The sequence below is a fragment of the Biomphalaria glabrata genome, chromosome 17 (genome assembly GCF_947242115.1).
Source record: "Biomphalaria glabrata chromosome 17, xgBioGlab47.1, whole genome shotgun sequence".
In the NCBI taxonomy this organism is placed as follows: domain Eukaryota; kingdom Metazoa; phylum Mollusca; class Gastropoda; family Planorbidae; genus Biomphalaria; species Biomphalaria glabrata.
In genome coordinates this window covers 23,282,905-23,288,689 of record NC_074727.1, presented here as the reverse complement: position 1 = coordinate 23,288,689, position 5,785 = coordinate 23,282,905, and positions in this window count along the sequence as shown.

Genomic DNA, 5,785 nt, shown 5'->3' with positions numbered 1-5,785 from the left:
ATGACATCATAGGCTAACTCTGATTGGGTTGAAGATATTCGTTTCCGTTTGGGTAACGCAATGTATGAGAATGGAGAATTTTTGTAAATGGAAGCAAATCCTTAAATAATTTAAATATCAAACTCTTTGGTGTATCTGATATATATATATATATATATATATATATATATATATATATATATATATATATATATATATATATATATATATAAGGCTTGTCTTCGATATATAAATAGCTCTATCTAGTAAAGTCTACGTCTAATAAAATACTTATTTTTAAAAAGGCTAGTAGATTATTCTAGCTAGGGCTAGACTTTAACCATCTATCATTACTAGATTTACTAGCTCTAGGACTAGATCTGGATGAGATCTAACTTCAAGATGTAGAACCAAACCAGCAATTCGGTCATTGGGCAGACTGGGCTCTATAGCTTTTGTCGGCAGCCAGTATAGGAGACGGAAACTCCGATATAACACTACGGCTATCTGTGGTTCACAGCCGTCTCAGACTTCTGTGCTACTGTGAACTGCATTTAGTTTAAAGAGTGATACTGGTCTGCGCGAGCCAATCATCACTTTTAAAATACTCTGCGCAGGCTGGAGGCAGTGCAGTAATTAGCCCACAAAAGACTATAGTCACAAACAAGTCGATAAAAGGATACCTCTCAAAGTAGCCAGCTGGAAAGTCCGCATACTGCAGGACAGCAACAAAAAGAAATGCCCTCAACGGAAGTCTGCACTGGTTGCATTGGAGTTGGCTTGGCTAGACGTAGACATCGCTGCCCTCAGTGAGGTACGCTGACTGAAAGATGGGCTGGCTACACCCTATACGTCCGGAAGAGGCCCTGAGGAGCACAGGCAATCGGGGGTGGCTTTTATGGTAAAACAATCTTTGGCCAAGAAACTACTAGAAATCCCTGTTGGTCACTCAGACCGACTGATGTCGCTCATACTACCGTTATATAGCTCTAGATACGTCACGATTATCAGTGCTTACGCTCCCACGCCTGAAACCAAGGAAAGATTCTACGTTGACCTGAGGAGAGTCCTGTGCAAGGTGTACACTACTGACAAACTTATTATCATGGGTGATTTCAACGCTCGAGTGGGGTACGACTACAGCGCTTTGCCAAGTGTCTTAGGTAGACATATGGTATTGGCAATTGCAACGATAACGGCAGGCTCCTATGGGAACTCTGCTCTGAAGCAAAGCTTGCGATAACCAACACAATTTTTCAACAAAAAAAAAGCCATTTTAAGACCACCTGGATGCATCCACTCTCAAAGCAATGGCACCTGTTGGATTACATAATGTGATGTCAGGGATGCGGTGCACACTAGAGTAATGCCGAGTGCCGACTGTTACACGGACCATCGTCTTGTCCGGACTAAGCTAAGCATCACCATCAAGAGGGTAAAAAAAGGTGGCTTGCCTAGGGCAAAGAAGCTAAATGTTGATATGCTGGCTGACGTACGAGAACGCTTCAGTGTACTACTCGAGGCTGATCTTCGAAAGCCCTAGGACGATGATCCAGTGAGTAACTGGAGCCTGCTAAAAACGATACTCCAAGACGTGACAACCAAAGACGTGGGATACTGCAGTTAACCCAACAGAGACTGGTTTGATGAGAACAATAACGCAATTCAAGAACTATTAAAGAATAAGCACAAATAGGCCTACTATCGCTCTGTTCTTGCGAACCTTAATGACAACGCAGCCAGAACGCTCTATATAGCTTCTTGTCACACTATGCAGACAGAGGTCAGGGAACTAATAAATAATTGGTGGTTTGAGCTGTCCGTAAACATGCAGAGACATGCTGACACTGGTGACACGCGCTCTTTCTATGAGTCGCTCCGATGTGCCTATGGCCCAACTTACCAGACTACAGCGCCGCTAAGATCCTCCAATGGCTCTACCCTATTAACTAGCAAGACGGACATACTAAATCGCTTGACAGAACACTACAGCCTGTTATTTTGTGATTAAAGGCACATATCGGAGGAATCACTGACAAATGTCCTTCGGGAAATTATTAGGGAGGAGCTCGACCCACCGACATTTGAGGAAGTTGAAACAGCAATTCATAAACTCAAATAACACAAAGCACCTGGCTCTGATAGGCTTCCGCCTGAAATATTTAAAATGGGTGGTGTCGCCATAACCGAGAGTCTAACAGACTATTTTGCTCTATGCTGGGAGAAGTGCGTGATCCCACCTGAACTTCGAGATTCCGTAATCATATCCCTATACAAAAGGGTGACAAGTCTAACTGCTCCAACTATCGAGGCATTACACTTATGTCAGTAGCAGGAAAGATATTTGCTCGAGTATTGCTCGACAGTCTAAAGTCTAACACACTCTTTAGTGGACGAGGTGTTATCTGAGAGCCAATGTGGCTTCAGAGCCTGCAGAGGTACATCTGACGTTATATTTGTTCCGCGACAACTACAAGAATAATGCAAAGAGCAGAACATAAACCTATACGTTGCCTTCGTGGACCTCACCAAGGCTTTCGACATGGTCAGTCGCGATAGTTTGTAGAGGATTTTGACCAGGCTAGGCTATGCCCACCTACGTTCCTATCCATTCTCAAGCAGTTTCAAGTGGGATAAAAAGGCCAGATCAGACACAATGATGACCTGTCTGATCACTTCCAAATAGAAAATGGCGTGCTCCTACTCTATTCGCTATCGTAATGCTGCGTCTAATGAGGCAGCGATTGCACGAAGGCATCTACATCAGGTTTTGTTTGGACGGCAATGTGCTCAATCTTCGACGTCTACTACCCCATACAAAAACAAAGGAGATGGTCATAACGGAGCTTCCTTATGCCGATGATTGCGCCCTGCTAGCTCACAATGAACACGATCTCCAGAACGCGGTCAACGAATTTGCACACGCTGCAGCCTCTTTCGGTTTATCTATAAACCTCGGGAAAACAGAAGTCATGTTCCAGAAGTCACCCAATAAAATCTACTCAGCCCCAAGGATCACCGTAAATGGACAGCCCCTTAACGTGGTAGACCACTTCACATATCTGGGTAGTATAGTATCAAATGACGCCTCACTTTCAAAGGAAGTTGATAACCGTCTGGCCAGGGCCAGTAGCGCCTTTGGACGCTTTCATGCGAGAGTATGGCGGAGTAAATCGCTCCGCCTGCCTACAAAAATCAATGTCTACCTGGCGGTGGTTCTCTCAACCTTTTTATATGGATCTGAGACATGGACACTATACAGAAAACAACTAAGACTTCTTGAGCACTTTCACCAAAGGTGCCTGCGCTCCATCATGAACATACGGTGGCAAGACCGCACTACAAACAGCGATGTTTCTTATGGTCCGACAGTTACGCTGGGCAGGGCACGTATTCCCTCAAAGGGCGTCCTTATTCGTCATCTCTCGTATACATTTAATTGTTTTGAAACAAAGTAGCTAATTTGTCTGCAAAATCCAACTCGGCTTGGTTTACGCCATGGAAACCCAAATACAGCCTGTTTAATGTATTTTTATGACGACGTCGATGGTACAAGAAAGAGAAATTGGGATAACATACACCAATAGACATAAATAAATATAGACTGGAAAAAGAAAATAACTTCATGTAACTTGAATACATGTATTGCTATTGTTGTCGGATTTCCAAATTCTGAAACGTTGCATGATCTTCAGTCTTAGAGATTAAACAAAACTACACTGCTGTATAATAAAGTACGCAAAATTGCAAGTAACAAATTTTCGTTTCATAAAACTCTTTTATCTGCCAGTCTATATTTATTTATGTCTATGCTTACACCCTAATCTCATACCAGTCTCTATGTTGAAGAATTCCCCCAGCTGAGAAACACTAGTATAATATAAAATCTTTTCTGCAAGGAGCTCTAAAATAATCTCTAAAAAATATATGTTCAACTGGAAGTTTCTAAATTCTATAATTGTATTTTTTTAAATTTATGTAATAAACTTTGATAAAATGTAAAAAAAAACAAAACAAAACAAAAAAAAACCGACCTTTTAAAATATAATCGAAAACTATTATTGGGTGTAACCATCAATTAATTAGTTTACAGTTTTATTGTTTAACATAAAGAAACAAAATAAACAAGAGTTATTTTTTAGGGGGAGATTTTTTTTCTTGTGTGTGTGTGTGTTTGTGGGGGGGGGGGAGAGGGGCGGGTGACATTCCGAGCTTACCGAAACGGGTGACACCGACCGTAGTGACGCCACTATGTATAAATGCTACTTTACTTTTAAGTCTTCTGTCTTAAAGGCTTTCTAAATTTTACTAAAGGTGTTACTCTAGTCAAATGTGAATATTCGTTTGTTATGGATCTCACTGCTCTATTTTGTGTCTGTTCCAGTTTCTTAATGTTTTCTTGAGGGGTTCCAAACAGAGAATGCATATTCTATTATTGGCATAACCATCGGAATTATTCAAGAAAAAAAATGTTTAAATTTAAAGTTGCTTTAAGTCTATTGATAGAATATCAAGGCTTTTTGATTTTTACGTAAACCAGTGTGTACACTGTTTATTTTGGCCAGCAACCCTTCCCACCACATTTTTCTTTACATCCAAAGACCGAAATTCAAAATTCCTTTTTTTTTTCTGCAAATTATTACATATAAAATTATGGTCTTTGAAACGAAACAATATAATATCGGCAACATTTACGTATTGGCGGAGATAGGGTTGCTGTTGTTGATAATTTGTTGTTCATAGCTTCTGATATTCATGCTGAGAATATTACAACATGCCTTTTTAACTGTCTGAGTGGATCACTTCGAAGCCCAATTCTCAATGGTTGTTTCCACAAAAACTCTCTTTGTAACCTTGTTTATATTTAGTTGGCAACATTTATCTTCCAATATGGCGTCCTTGACATTTTTAGCAGCCCCGAAAGATGAATAGCAGTTTTGTGTGGCCTGCTTGTCCGTCCGTCCGATTTAGATAGGAAAAACTAGAAAAAATATTAAAAATCCGATATCATGATATTACAAATCTTGCCAAATTCTGGTGCATCGGCCACTTTTTGTTTTCTGAAAGTGAACCGTTTATTTTTTTTTTAAATAGTAGCTCCCTATAATAGATAGGTCCCACATAAGCATAGTCCTCGACACTAAAATCAGACTAAGGCGCTCCCTGGTCACGGCCACATTCTTGTATGCATGCGAATCTTGGACGAGAAGAGTATTCTAGCAATGGAAATAAGATTCTACAGAAAAATCTTAGGTGTCACTCAGAAAGACCGCATCACGAATGAAAAGGTAAGAGGCAGGATTAATACAACAATCGGATCCCACGATGACCTGCTAACCGCGGTCAAAAAACGTAAACTCAAACTCTTTGACCACATCACAAGGTCCTCAGGGCTCGCAAAGACCTTCCTTCAAGGAACAGTACCAGGAAGAAGAAGAAGAAGATACAGAAAGCGATGGGAAGACATCAAAGAATGAACAGGCCTGTCGGTGAATGAAGTTGTATTCAAAGCAAAGAACAGAGAGTAATGGAGAAAGACGGTATTGACAGTTCTCGTAGGGAGCCCCAACGGTCCAACAGACTAAGGGATAGGTGGAGGTGATAAAATATCTAATATGTTCTTGTATTTGTGGGCACCCCGCGTAAACCTGTGTAGTGATGTGGGATATTTCTTGAGGCCGCAGCTGTAGTAAATACGTTTACTGGACCAACTTCGTCTCTACTGCAAATTGTGCCTAGTTCAATACTGTATGTTATACCCAAGGCCAAGACCAGCCAGACACGTGCAGGGCTCCAGCTCTTGGGA